The following is a 15662-nucleotide window of genomic DNA, read 5'->3' on the forward strand; positions in this document are numbered from 1 at the left end:
GGTGCTTCTTGAGAAGTTAGGTTGGACAGAGGGTGGTGGTGGGCAGGTTGATGTCGACCTGGGAGGGTGTGGGCAGCGGAGTCCCCCAGGGCTTGGTCCTTGGGCTGGTGCTGTTCAACATCTTCATTAGCGACCTGGACGAGGGTGTGGAGAGCACCCTGTTCAAGTTCGCTGATGACACCAAGCTGTGGGGTAAAGTGAATACACCGGCAGGCAAGGGAGTGCATCCAAGCAGACCTGGATAGGTTAGAGAAGTGGGCGGATCTGAACAGGATGCGGTTCAACAAGGACAAGTGCAGGGTGCTGCACCTGGGGAGAGGGAACCAGCATTATGGTTATAGGTTAGGGGCTGACCTTCTTGGCAGCACAGAGGCAGAGAGGGATCTTGGAGTCAAAATTGACTCCAGGATGAATGTGAGTCGCCAATGCGACGAAGCAATAGGCAGAGCCAACCGCACCCTGTCATGCATCAACAGGGGCATCACTAACAGGTCTAGAGAGGTCTTGCTTCTCCTTTACGTGGTGCTGGTCAGGCTGTAGCTAGAGTACTGTGTCCAGTTCTGGGCGCTGCACTTCAAGAGGGATGTGGAGAACCTGGAGAGGGCCCAGAGGAGGCCATTCGTATGGTTGGGGGCCTCCGTGGCCAGCCCTATGAGGAGAGGCTGAGGGACCTGAATCTCTTCAGCCTCCGCAAGAGGAGACTGAGGGGGGATCTTGTGGCTGCCTACAAGCTTATCAGGGGCCACCAGCAGGGACTCAGGGAAAGTCTGTTCACCAGGCCCCCCCATGGTGTCACCAGGAACAATGGCCACAAGCTGAGGGAGGATAGGTTTAGGTTAGATATTAGGAAGAACTACTTCACTGTAAGGGTGGCCAGAGTCTGGAATAGGCTTCCCAGAGAGGTGGTGCCTTCACCTTCCCTGGAAATCTTCAAGAGGAGACTGGTTAGGCACCTGGCTGGGGTCTTATGACCCCTGCCACCCCCACTGCTCCTTCCTGCCCATGGCAGGGGGTCAGACACGATGATCTGCCTAGGTCCCTTCCGACTTATTGATTCTATGATTCTATGTCTTTAGGATAATGAATATAAAGCCAAGTGAATGGCGAGCAATATGGCAGACAGCATTTGTTCACTGGGGTTGGGACTCTCTCATGCTCAGTAATTTGTCTCTATGCTTATCCTGAGTTTTTAAAATTGATTTATACAATATTTGTAATATTTCTTAAAAGCAACCCAGGAATATATTTGGGCTTGTAGAGACCTACAGGAGCATTCCAAATGTCTCCTACATGGAAACAGTTGTTTCCTGTGTTTGAATGAGTCCAGTCATGGTATTTATGTGCAATATATTTGTCTTGGAGCATTTGTTGTTGGATACTGTATAGCTTCATATCAAAGCTCATGCCAGCAAATTTGCTTTTTTGAGAAATGTTTTCTGTATAAATCCCTTGTCTCCAGATTCTACTTGTGTTCAATAACAAATTTCTGCCTCATCAAACTATTGGAGGGACCTGCATTCAGCACTTCTAACTGCACATGGTTCTTCTAACAGCTTAAAACATTACAAAGGTGTAGCTGCCAAATTATCTTCATAGTAGCTAATAAAGTTTAGCAAGTACCAAATGATTGCACAGTCACTGTGCAGTCTGGTGCACATGTAGATGCACCCACAGTTGCTATTAAATATAACTGCTATTATAAAAGGCTAGAAAAGATCACCCTGTAAAGTAAGACCTCACCCATTTTGAGTAAGATCTGTAAACTATATACCTTGATTTGTATTATCTGTCATTTGCTTCAAGGCCCATTTCAATGCTAATCAGCAGCTAGCAAGAAGGTAGGTTAGTGGGCCTGTCCAATATGTTAGCATCATTATCAGCTGGAAAATACTAAATCTTTGAGGAAAAAATAGCAAGATCGAAGTGAAATTTTAAATGATGTTTGTTTGGGGGGTGGGGTGGAGTGGAAGGGGTATTTATTTTTCCCAAACTATTTAATATGCCTGTTATTGGAGTTGGTGCTTCATAATCCATCTTCAAGAAGGGAGGGAATTGAAATGCCAAGTGACAGAAATGTGGTGTGTAAGAAGGGTCGGCAAGAAGAAATAGGATCCAATTTGAAGGGAATTTTTTTCTGCTTCAGTAGACATCAGATCTCTGTTGCAAATTCTGTTTCAGACTTGGCAAGTCCATGTGTGTGGTGAATGCAGAATATGCATCAGAAATCAGCACTGCAGATAAGATAAATGCAGTGTGGATTGGCAAGAATTTGCTAAGCATTCAACTTTTTTCTTCCAAATTCCATGTGGCGACACGAATGACTCAGTTTAAAGGACAGTTCCTTTTCAGCTGTTGTGCATGAATACTGGTGTAATTCAGTCACATTCGGTGCAGAATCATCCTTGGCCAAAACTACAGATGTGTGATCTGTCTGCTTTCATCTCAGAATAGCCATTTGCTCCAGCCAAACAGACTATTACTTATGCTCTTCCCTCCTGGAGGCAAGGCATCACTGTCCCTAGATAGCTACACATCTGTCTGGTTATGATTCCAGTGTAATTTACGCTGATATACTTACGGAAGTTACTTTGGTGTAAATGGGTTCTCTGTCGCAGTCTCTAATTAAAAAATAGTTAAGGGATAACTGCTAGTTCATCTTCAGATTTTTTAAAATTTCTCTTTCAGATGCTTTTTATTTCATAATTGCTTGAAATGCAGTTGAAGTTACGCAGCAGCCATTAATGATGTTGCCTGACAATGGCATAAGGGCTCCACCTAACACTGAGGTGTGAAAGAGAGGAAATGTACTCTGATTCTAAAAGATTCAAAAGATGAACAACAAGAGGAGGAAAGCCACATGAGCTTTGAAAGTAAAGCTTGGTGCTATTTTCAGAAAAGAAACCCACAGTGGACAGATCTTTTTTAAGAGACCTGGAAAGAAAAGGGTATTCTATTTCACAGCAGGATCTGTTTCTTGATTTGTCTTTGAATTGTATCCAGGACAGGGAGGTACCCAAATTCTAATTATAATCTTTGGGTAGTATGGTAATATAAATGACTAATAATACTGAAAAACTATTCAACTGTATGTTGTAGTCCATGATACAGCTGAATGGAGGATGCCAGCTCTACCACTGATTGCATCTGGCTTCATTTTAAGTCAGGATGTCACTTGAAAATGTTGAGATTCTCTGTGAAGAAGCATTTCAGAAAAAGTTAAACAGCACTAGTGGTGGTTAAACACTGAAATTGATTATGTAGAGAGGTTGTGGAGCTTCTGTTACTGAAATGTTTTATATGCAGATAAGACAAACAGTTGCCCGAGATAGTTTAGACGAGGCTGTTCCCTTCCGGCCCTATTCTCCTACAATTTTAAATGTTGATGTTTTATTTGAAATTTTAATGTATAATACATAATTTAAAAAATCATTAAAACTTGTTTCAAAATGAGATTTTTTTTTTCTTGCAAATCACAGCATAGAGCATTTCAATATGATTGGGACTTGGTTCTTCAACATGAAATTTCAGCAACGTCTCAATTATTTTTAATAAATTAATTTGATTTCAGTAGATTTGCATTTTTCCTTATATAAAAGTATTCCTAAGTTTTTCCATTCTAGTCATCAGTCCTTCTCTGTGACTATTTTGCCTTGGTTAGGCCTAAGCAGGAAAGTGTTTGGCAACGGCACAGTGCTGTAAACCATCTTGAAGTCATAGTACTTGTCAACTACAGGGCTGTATCTGTGAACAGTAACTCTAGTGTGTGAACAAGTGTTCATGGGACCCAGTTTAGGTTTAGATAATTTAGCTTAAGCCATGGAGGCATTCTTGATTTGCCAGGAGATGTGTGGGCAGCTGAAGGTAAGTTGGGAAGGTGGGGTGGAGAAGAGGAGGACCTGGCAGGTTCATGGTCAGGGTTGCCTGGCCCAGATGGGAGGATGTGGGGGAAGGAGGGAGATAGCTTGGTCATGGTTGGGTGGGGGTAAGAACAGAACAGCCGTGGGGCTGTAGTGAGAGTCTCATGGAATCATGACTTCAGGAGCAGGGACTTCAAAGGTATTTCTGCGCAGCACAACAGTGCAGGGAAGAGCTCTTGATGGAGTTGACCTAATGTGGACTTTGACTCAGGTAGCCAAAGATGCTCAGTTAGACCTAGCTCAGGTATCTCTATGTGATACTACATTGTCCTGTGGGAGGTGCATGTTAAGACCACTGCCATCTCGTCATACTTGGTAGCTTGGATTATTTGCCAGAAAGTCACAGTATGTCCAGGTGTGCTTGTCTCCTTCTAATTTAGCCTGTGGATGGTCCTATCTTTTTTTTCCACCATACAGTTGAGGGTAAGAAGAGAGTTTACACAATACTGCTACCTCGCACAGTAGAATTATCCATCACCTATCAGAGCTTTTAATTGATAGGCCTTGTGCTTCTCTCTAGTTTTAGATTCAACTCTAGATTAACACAGCTAACTAGCTATCTCTCTTTCTTATGTTAGGGTAAATCTACCGCAGTCAGTCTTTCTCAACTGATGTCATGCCGCTGTATCTTCATGCTTCTGCTGATTCTTACGTGAGAATATTGCACCCATTGATTCTAATTTGTCATGAATTTTCTTTGAAAGACCAGCTTTTTCCCCCCAGACACCCTTGTTCTCTGTATATTCATTGACTTCAATGGAACAGTATATTGACTGAAAAGACAATTTGGTCCACAGCACGATTGCCAAAAAGAGAAGGTGGACAGTAAACAATGCAAAGCTGTATTTGAGTTGTTACATTTTCAGTTAAGTTGCAGTAAAAGCACTCAGTTAAGTTGTAGTTGCCAGTAAAAGCCACTCAGTTGTTCCTAAATTAAACATAACAATTTGCTGTAAGCAGCAACTTGGCCTACAAGGCTTGGCAAATGAGTAATTAATAATATGACTTAAACTGTTTCAGTCATTTAAAGATTGCCAGCAGTTGCGAGTATGCTTTCTGGAAACTAACTTGTCTAATGATGCTTAGCTCCTTTGTAAAGTACTTTGAGATTTACTGATGAGAAGCACTATGTAAAACATGGGAAGTCTCAAAACAATGGAAAAAATGTTGTAAAACGATCCTGGGATTGACTGTGAATATTCATTTGTATTTGAAATTTCAACAAATTGCTCGGGGTACATTTGCATTTTCTTTGAGGTTGTATTTGTGACATTCTTTATACTCCAATTTTGTTTGTAGGAAAGTTCAAAAGAAGGTTGTATTTGTGACATTCTTTATACTCCAATTTTGTTTGTAGGAAAGTTCAAAAGATGTAAGTTTTAAACTGATTTTGATGAACATTTCCCCTGGGACCTTGACAGTAAGATCGGCTGTGGGGGGACCCCCAGAGGCACCAGTCACCAAACTGGGGGGGGAGACCCAGAAGTGGGCCAGAAGTGCTTCTGATCTACTTCCAGGTCTGCTGCTTAGTGTGCTGTGGAGTCCCCCGTGCTCCTGTGGGATGCTCCATCCGCTCCAGAATCATAGCTTTTACATGCTACCTGCTACCTTGAGGTATGTAGAAAAAACATTTAAAGCTGTGTCTACTATGTCCAAATTTCCAAATCTCTCCAAATCGATTTGGAGGGTTCCGATTTGATTCGGAGAGATTAAAGGGTTCGTTTCAGATTTGGAGTTTTGGCCACCAAATCTCTGCCAAATCGAATCAGGGACCAAAGCTTCACGCAGCCCTACTGAAAAGCCCCAGACCAAACTCCCTTTTCTCCCTTTCCCCCCTCCCATTCTGAAACAGCTTGAGGCTGGCAGGCAGTGGAGACACAAGTTACAGAAGAGGCTTTGCTTTTAAATGTCTTCATCTGAGTCAGATTTTCACCAGATTGGCCATTTTTAAAGCTGTCTACAGCTATGCATTTGTGGTTGGTCACTGTTATAAATTGCTTTCTGTGGCCAGATCAGGCAAAAATTATCACTTCTGTCTGCACCTTTTGTCTCCCAACCCACAGAACACTACTAATGCCACACAAATTGTGATCAAGAGCAGTTAATTAGAAAGTGCTGGAAATTTGTACTTTTGTGGTTGACCTCTGTCTATCCTAGACTAGACCTTGTTGGCCCTTTTTCCCAATTAGACAAAGCATAAAATCGAGCTGCTAGCAGTATGTGTTCTGTGAAGTTTTTTCAAGTTCTGCAAATGTAAAACTGTGGTTCAAGGACAAAGTGTTATAATTAGACTCATATCGCAGATACAGCAACTGTTCTGTCTGTCATTCTTTATGCAACAAAAACAGTATAAAGAAACCACAAGGGTGGGTCAGATCCTCCAAATAACTGGGTTTACTAAATCCAAACAAACATTCAACACCTAGATACATACTTCTGTTCTGACTGGTTTCTGGCAGCTTCACCAGTGGAATATTCTATATTACCCACAAATCATCTAAAGGGAGCTACTCTAGGAATGCAATGCAGAACAGTAACTAGAAACTCATTTGGGTAGATATCATCATTGCCTGTTTGAACAGATACGGAGGCATGAATGTTTCCTGGCAGCTCTTCTTTTAAGGACCTTGGCTCTTAATTTCTTTTCTGAAGCTGATTTAGAGGTTATTCTTGCATCCTGCATTAGCCTTCATCCCATGAGTGACTGACCTGTGTCAGGACTTAAGCAAACTAATCTTGCTCTGTGTAAACGGCGTCCCTCAGTCCATGAGACAGATTCAGAGTCTAGGGCCTATGAGTGATCAGCAAACTTTGTACAGAATTCTCATCTTCATCACATCTCTTCTTCGTCACAAGGGATTGCTTATTCCCTTCAAGGACAGAATGAGCATGACTGTCTTTTGGACAGTGGACAATGGAACTTGGACTTTCGTTCCATTGACTTTTTTTAACTGGCATTGGCTAGTAATAACTGTGTCATAAATGGCAGTTTATTAGGCCCCATCTACATGTTACATGTAAATTGTGATTAACCAGTTAATCACGCCTTAAGTGGTCACCTAGCCATATAGTCAATCAATTCATGGCACGATAAAGAAGAATAAGCTACAAAGTTAGTTTACAAAATATGTGTAATAGCATTTTAGCTGCTTCCTACCATGCCATTAATAGAACATGTGGCCAGGGGCCCTATGGCTTACAGCCCTGTCAGCTGGCTCCCAGCGGGGGTGGGAGGGCGTGTGCACCCTTCAGCCTGGGAGCTTCCAGCTGATGCTGGCTCCAAGCCCACACAGCTGGGAGCCCCATCAGCTGACAGGGTTCCCAACTGTGCGGGCATGCCATGCACACTTGAGGCTGGGAGACTGCTGCTGAGATCAGCTTCTACCTGCAGGGGTGTTTCATGCATCCCTGTGGCTGGGAGACTGCAGCTGATACAGGCTTTCAGCCATGGGGTGCTTCATGATACTGTTATTTCTGATCCACCTCTGATACTCCAAGAGTCTTAAATGTATAGGGGTGGAAGGGACCTTCTTCATCATCTAGTCCAGCCTCCTGGAGCACTTGTTATCACCAGTAAGGCAGAGAGATGAAAAAAACCTGCTAGATATAGGCACTACTTATTTCAGACTCTTAACAAAAGGCAACATGCCATAGTGATAGAAACCTGGGACTAGAAACCTAAGTTACTGCACTGTTGTATGGGAAGATGAGAAGGCAGGGAGGATCGGAGACAAATGGGCTAGCAAGCCACATGGGTAAATCTGGTCACACAAGAACATGCATAGTTTTAATGTATGAATTCACTGATGACTGAACTAATGAGTGGGTTAATTAAATACCCAGTAGTTTTTCCAGTGCACTTATTGCAGATATACTTACATGGTCCACTGAGATGGCATTTCCAATGAGTTAAGGTCCAATCTAATGAGCCTTGTTTGTAGAAAGGTTAAAGTCATGTTTTCTTTTTCAGAGCTTGTCTGGATTATCTGTAATCTTCCTTTTATCAAATTTTGCTAAAGTTCATTTATTTATAGCCATGACAAATTGCTTTCATACACATTCTTGCTGTGATTTATTGTGCAATTGTTTTGCATTCCTGAAATGTAAAATAAACCCACAAAGTAAGGCGAGATATGAAATATTTATTTTTATGAAAATACAAGCAGGATACAGAATGATTTCTTGAAACGGACAATGTCAAATGTAAATAAATAAATCAGCTGTTGGGATGGTTCAGGCAAGGTTTAAAATAGAGGAGTCATAATTCTGATGAGTTTTACATGAGCCACATAAGCCCTTTTTTTGTTAAACAGATGAAGATTATGCCTTTAATCAACATGTCGCTCACCTTTCCAATAATTCCCAGGCCAATCCCAAAGCACGGGCAGCAATGAGACAGGGCAGGACATAAGATTTTCTTCCTCATTTGCCTTTGGACTTAAAATGGCTTCTCTTGAAGGTTGATCCATTTTCCACTGAAGTCCAATGGAACTGAACCAGTCTCTTTTTTGCTTATAATCAATTAACATATTTGGGTATACTCTGTTTCTTCATCTTCCAGTTTCATAACAGCAAACACAGAAGGAACATGCGCTGCCATCAAGGTACTATATAAAACAAAGGAATTTCAAACTGAGCTGTTTCTGTGGATTGAAACTGTGTAAGGAGCACATGGGGAGAGAAACAGCTGTTTAAGAAGCCAGCTTCCAAACACTTGCTATCAGATAAACAGATGCCAACATCAAGAGCTGAGATGAGCTGGCTGCTAACTGACTCCAGTGGTGCCACAACCTCAGCCAAGTAGCGGCCCATTTTGAGGTAAAGCATCTTGGCCTTAAAGCAGAGGAAGGAAAAAGAGAGGAATCCCAGCATACAACGTAGAGTCCATTGTGGAATAACCTGCAACTTCTGTGGACTGATCTGTGACTCAAGGATTGGACTCTTAATTCAACTCAAGACCCATCAATGAGTTGTGGTAGAGATCATCCTCAAATGAGGAACTGCTGCTGCTGCTGCTGCTGCTGCTGCTATCAGATACTAAACTAGATGTTCAACAGCCATGGGCTACTGGTGCCTCCTGAGTCAGGGGAGCACTTAGCCCCACAAGTGGACAGTCAGTGACTGGGGGAGGGAGTGTCCTCCCATGGCCAACCCTGCAGGCTGGGGGAGTGTCCCCCCGTGGCCGATCCCGCCGACCCATAACTGGCAGCAGCGCACCACTGGCACTTCAGGGAATGCCACTGGCACTTCTGGGTCAGTAGGATAGGCCACAGAGGGGGACCACTTCTCCTGGTGTACTCCCTGGCCAGTGCTCTCAGGGGGGAGAACCAGCGCTCTCGCCTGCCCCCCCTGCCCAGGAATGCTGCAGTTAGGGGGTGCACCAGTGCTCTCAGGGGGTGCACGTGCACCTCCTACATGTTGCCATTATCAACAGCACTGGCCTAGTAAGAGGAGACAGAGCTGGACCCAAATATCATCTGTCTACTGAAGACACTATAGCCTATGTCTCCTTATTTATCTAGCAGATGTATACTACATGAGAGAATGGACAAAGCCACATTAGTAATTCTGAGAAAAAAGAGAATTCCTTGCAGCCACATCTAGTATCATCATCTGCACCATGATCGAAAGAGACTTGGGGGTCATGATTGACCACAAGATGAACATGAGCCACAGCAAGATAAGTATCCAAATTTCTTAAAGATATCAAGAGTAGGTGCTTGCACCACTTCTGGGAGGAGTCTATTCTAGACTCTGGAGACTCAAACTGTAAAGACGGTTTTCCTTATGTCCAGACTAAAATGGTCTTCCAGCAGTTTGTGACCGTTAGACCTTGGGATGCCCCGGTCATCAGACGTTCTCCCAGTTCCTGGTGCACAGCCCTTATATACTTATAGGCTGCCACCAAGTCACCCCTGAGCCTGCGCTTCTCCAGACTGAAGAGTCCAATGCCTCTCAGCCTCTCCTCATAGGGCCTGTTCTCTTCACCTCTAATCATGCACATGGCTCTCCTCTGGACTCTCTCAAGCTTGTCCACATCCTTTCTAAAGTGTGGAGCCCAGAATTTGATGCGGTACTCCAGTTGCTGCTTCACCAAGGCCGAGTAAAGCAGGAGGATGATTTCTTGGGTCTTGCTTGAGATGCATCAGTAGATGCAAACCAGAGTTTTATTTGCTCTGCTGGCCGTGGCATTGTATTGGGGTGATCTGACCCCAGCTGACTTCCTGCCCTTTGGGCAGTGGTCTGGACCCAATGATCTCACAAGATCCCTTCCAGCCTTAATGTCTATGAAATCTATGAAATCTGGGACTTGGGGGACATGTCCCCACAAACAGGGGAGTGTGGTTGCCACAGGGGAAAAAAGCAGTAGCACAAATTCATGCTGCTGCTTTTTGCCCTGGTACACACCCCTTCATGTAGAGTTAATGCAAAGAAAAATGCTCTGGGTGGGGTAAGGAAGGCTGGGGCCAACACCTGGGCTGGCCCCAGCAGCTTTACCTGGGGTTCTGGGGGCATACCAGGACTCCAGTGGCAGCGATCTGGGCATGCAGAGCCTAGCTGGCAGCCAGAGTGTGGCTCTAGCTGGCCAGGCTCTGGTTTCAGGTGGTGCACACTGCCACCACATGTGCCACCCCGCTTTTTTTCTGGTGTGGGTTTTTTTGACACCGAGATCTCCTGGTGTAAAAAAAAAACCCCACTGCACTGCAAATTAACAGCATTTTGAATACCTGCATGTACAGCATGTGTGGTTTATGGTGCTTCAGATAGGTCTGTTTGCTTGTCTAGATGCAGTCTGGAAGGGCAATCCTGTCTACTGTTACTAGTCAACACCTATTTTAAATAAAGATATGACACACACACACACGCGCGCGCTTATGCACCTTGCAAATGGAAGTAGTTTCCTTCTGATAAATTGCAAAGCTGTGTTGTAATGAATTTATGGTCAACCTTTCACTACTTCACTTATGAATGCATACCTAATGCTTGCCTACTAATCCATCTTCCTGGAGTGCTGTCCTATTTCCAACCCCTCCATCAGCTCTAAATGGCCAGTTAGTCAGAAAGACTTTGGTCCTTTTATGTTGTTTTTCCTTCCCTCTGTTAAATGATTTTCTCCCGCACTTCATTGAGATGTCAGAGGTTGATCTTAGGAGTTATTTGGATTTGCCCAGAGTAGTGGCTTGGTGAATAGGCTTGTGGTAGGGATACTCAGTGCAAGGGATAGCATAGAAAAGTTAATTGAATGCTGGTGAGATGAAGGAGAGTGTTTAGGGTAGAATCTCTGTCAGAACAGGAAGACATGAAGAGATATTTGGTCAGAAATGTGGACTAGCTGTGCCAATACCGGGCCATGAAAGAAAGGACAACTCGGGAATGTATTACTGTTTTGACTGGCACTTGCTCCTTTCCTATTTGCTGTTTCAAAAGGCAAATTCCCCTCCTGTTTACTGAGAGATTTTTACCACCAAGAAGGGCTTCACAGCTGTTCATTTCTATCCTTTAGTAATATGCTACCATGTGTAGTTGCACGCTTGGTTTCATAGAACAAAAATCAGCCTGCCTCTCAGAGTACTGTGGGCGTTCTAGGTCAAAGGCTGGCACAAGGTTGTACCTCAGATATTGAATACAAAATAAATGGCAGAAATTGATTCAAATCCCTCTCTATTTTAAATAAGAATGACCATAATAAATTGAATACTGTTTTTTTAACCAAAACCAGGCATGTGAAAAGTTTCAAACTTTTACAATCCTACATCTGAATTTGACCATTTAGAATTACTATAATGGACCACACCAACATTCTAGACATCAGCACCAAACTTTGGAGGGAAGATGCCAGTTAAAATCCTTATATCATCTCTAAGCTTAGCATTCGAATATTGGGGACAGGTTTTTTTCTCTTATTTATACCCTTCATGTTGATGAGTGTTATCAGAAAGTCTTTATGTACAGGAAGCTAGGAAGCAGATTTCACATCCCCTCCCTCAGATTTTTGAGAGAGCAAATTTTTACCCTCCCAAATGGCAATAAAATCTCATATTGAAAATCTGAAAACAGTCTACTATGAATTAGCACCACTTAAAAACCATGGGCTGGCACTAATGTGCCATGGCACCTATTACGGAGCATTAAGTTAGTACCTGTGGTTACAGATACTAAATTTAATGCACCATAATTATAATGCATTAATGAACATGTAGACATGCCCAAAGTACTTTTGAACTGGAAAAATGGAAAAAATTGCTTAAAAAATCTCCAAGCAGGTTGTTTCAACAATTTTAAAACAATAAATTTATCAAAACTGATCGTTATTCACCAATAGTTTTGGTTTTGGCAAATCTGCGCTTTTCAACATAGACTTGATCAAAACAACAACAAGAACAAAACCCCTCCTAATCATTTTGTTTACATGGGAAACAAAATCAGTTTGCCATTCTTTGTTTTTCCTCTCCCTGTGTATAAATAAACTTCATTTGTCATGTTTATCACAGGATAAAAGGAAAAAAAATGTCAGAACCCTTCATCAAAACATTAACGGGACTTCACTGCAACTAAGAACATAAAATGGTCCACAAGGTTCAGGACAGTCTGTGGTGTAAGCATCTGAAAATGGAATAAGTGAAGGGAATAGCTAACATGACCGTAATCAAAGTCTTCACTTGAATGAGAACAGAAACAATACACAGAGCTCCCACATTCCTGGAAATTTATGAAATAATCATGAGGTTTCTTGGTTGTTTTGCTCTGTTTAATACCAATTGTTTAAGGAAAAAAAACTGTCTTGAAAAAGGAAATCAAGAGCATTTCTCCATCCCTACTGTTGCTGCAATAACAGGAAACAAAACTCACAAGTACAGCTCACCCGATAAGAGCTGACTTGTAGCTGCCTATGAAAAAGCCCCCTACCAAATCTACAAAAGAAAATGAAATTGTGAATTCAAAAGGCAAACTGTATGTTCTGTTCTAAGCTATATGAAGCTAATACTCTGCACATGTGAAGGGAAAAGGGCTTTAGACCATCTTTTTACTCCATCAAAACATAGATGAGCCTTGGGGCTACTCCAAATTACATTTATTTCAAGAATAACACCGTCACTGTAATACTGACATGTCCCTTGCAAAGATGGGAAAGGATGGGTGACTTGCTATGCCAGGGATTTACCTATGTCAGTGAGAATGTCTGGGGTTCTGCTTGGTTGAACAATGGAAGGAGATTTTAATGAACTAAACATGAATAAGAGTAACCAGTGCAGTTTTTGTGGTGTTTATATTGGTTGTAAATTCAATTTGCATTAGGCTTTCTGGCCACTTTTCAGTTTTTTGGGTTTTTTTAATGCTGTAGAACTTTGCATTGGCAACATAACTGTTTTGTAACAGTTGTCATGGGTATGATGGACATTTTGCAGCCAGCTGAGAAGATTTGGTACCTGGAAGGCAGTATAAAGTTGTGAGGGAAACATGCCAGCTGGAAGAGTCAGCTAAAATTACCAGCACTTAAATTGACAAATGGTATTTAAATGGACATCTTTAGGTTTCAGGCTCAGCAGTGCAGTTACGAAAATTTCTTAGAGTTACTGTTTCAGGTTGCCTGCAGACTCAGAAAGACATTTAGTTTATACTTGTTTCACTCACCTTTTCAAGGTTGTCTTCACAGCTATCAGCACTTGGCAAAAACCAAAGTATGTTTTTTATGGCTAGATGAGGATTTCACAAACAGTTTAACAATGAAGGAATACAAGAGGTCTTCATTCTACCAGACAGTTTCCCGTTAGAGCTTTGGATCTGTCATTTTTAGTTATTATGTAAATTTCCCTTCTGGCTCATGAGCACAGACTCTGCAGTTATACGCAGGGGTTTCTTCTAATCTTTTATTTTTTTTGTGAAATTGTGTGTGTGTGTGTGTGTGTGTGAAATTACTTTCTACAACCTCACCTATTCTGGGCAACCATCCAGCTATCATGACTAAATGTTATTCCAGGCTAGTACTGAACGATGTCCTACTTGCATGCATTTTTTAAAAAATAACCTCTTGAGTCAGGTACTTGTTACCTGTTTGGTATTATACACTTATTCAACAACACTATGTATGGCTTGGAAGCTAAGAAAATAATAAAGTGCCAAATTTTTAAAAGGTTCTAGTGTTCAAATTTATAGACAGTTACACTTAGGCTAGGTACAGACATTAATTTCCTTCAGACTGGGTTGCAGTTGCCTGTGTGTGGTTCCTGATGTATCCATGTTGAGTCAGTTTTCCCATCCTTCCACAAGAACATAGGTCAACTGAAGTCAACTGTGCTAAGTACAGGCAGTCAAAAAGCCCAAGGCTGAATCGGTTCAGTCTTTGCAGGTTAGTCTAAGCTGTGATTGAACCAATAAGCAAGTAAATAGATTGATTGCAGAAATGCAGCCACATGCCTACAGTGGTTCTGGCCAGAAGCTGTGGGAAGCTAGAGCATGCCTCCCTATTCAGCCGGAGCAGACAAGGCTGGCCCCACTACACAGAGGGGGTGTTTGCAGGGGAGGTGCAAAGCATCCTGGGATGCTGGGGACTGTGACTTCACTAGAATGTGGAGGGGATCTGGGCCAGAAGTTCAATAAATTGATTTAACCTAAATAGTTTCATAGTTTCATAGTAGCTAGAGTCGGAAGGGACCTAGGTAGATCATCTAGTCCGACCCCCTGCCTTGGCAGGAAAGAGCACCGGGGTCAGATGACCCCGGCAAGGTGCTCATCTAACTTCCTTTTAAAAATCCCCAGGCTAGGAGCCTGCATCACTTCCCCTGGAAGCCGGTTCCAGGCCCTAGCCGCCCTGACTGTGAAGTAGCGCCTCCTAATATCTAATCTAAACTTACCCTCCGCCAGCTTGTGACCGTTATTCCTGGTCACTCCTGGGAGCGCACGGGGGAACAGGGACTCCCCCAATACCTGCTGATCCCCCCTGACCAGTTTGTAGCAGGCCACAAGGTCCCCCCTTAACCTTCTCTTGTGGAGGCTAAACAGGTTCAGGTCCCGTAGCCTCTCCTCATAAGGCCTGCCCTGCTGACCCCTGATCATACGAGTGGCCCTCCTCTGAACTCTTTCCATATCGTCCACGTCCCTCTTGAAGTGCGGCGCCCAGAACTGGACGCAGTACTCCAGCTGCGGCCTGACCAGTGCCGCATAGAGGGCGAGGATCACCTCCCTGGACCTGCTCGAGATGCATCTGTGGATGCATGACAGGGTACGGTTGGCCTTCTTGACTGCCTCCCCACACTGCCGGCCCATGTTCATCGTGGAGTCAATGACGACTCCAAGATCCTTTTCCGTCTCCGTGCTGGCAAGAGGGGAGTTCCCCAACCTGTAAGTGTGGTGCCGGTTCTTCCTCCCCATGTGCAACACCTTGCGCTTATCAGTGTTAAACCCCATCCTATTCTCATCCGCCCACCATTGCAACCTGTCAAGGTCAGTCTGATACTACATCTGTTCAGGTTTATCTTAAACCAATTTCAGCCATTTTGAAAGTGGTTTATGTGCACTGAACTTCTGTTGTATTACAAATTTGAACAGGTTTCCGATCACTAATACAAGTTTATGTGTAATTTCTGTCCCTAGCCCTGGGGTTGTCTGTGGGAGTCAGGGTTTCACCCTTCTATATATTGTGCTGCTGGTTAAACAACTTATACACAGAAAATTTGTCTGGCTGTTCTCTTCTCTCTCCTCATTGCTAGTTTCTGAGACATTCTCTTTGTTTCTTTGAGTACATTC

The sequence above is a fragment of the Crocodylus siamensis genome, chromosome 3 (assembly GCF_052110815.1).
Source record: "Crocodylus siamensis isolate JL-2025a chromosome 3, ASM5211081v1, whole genome shotgun sequence".
In the NCBI taxonomy this organism is placed as follows: domain Eukaryota; kingdom Metazoa; phylum Chordata; order Crocodylia; family Crocodylidae; genus Crocodylus; species Crocodylus siamensis.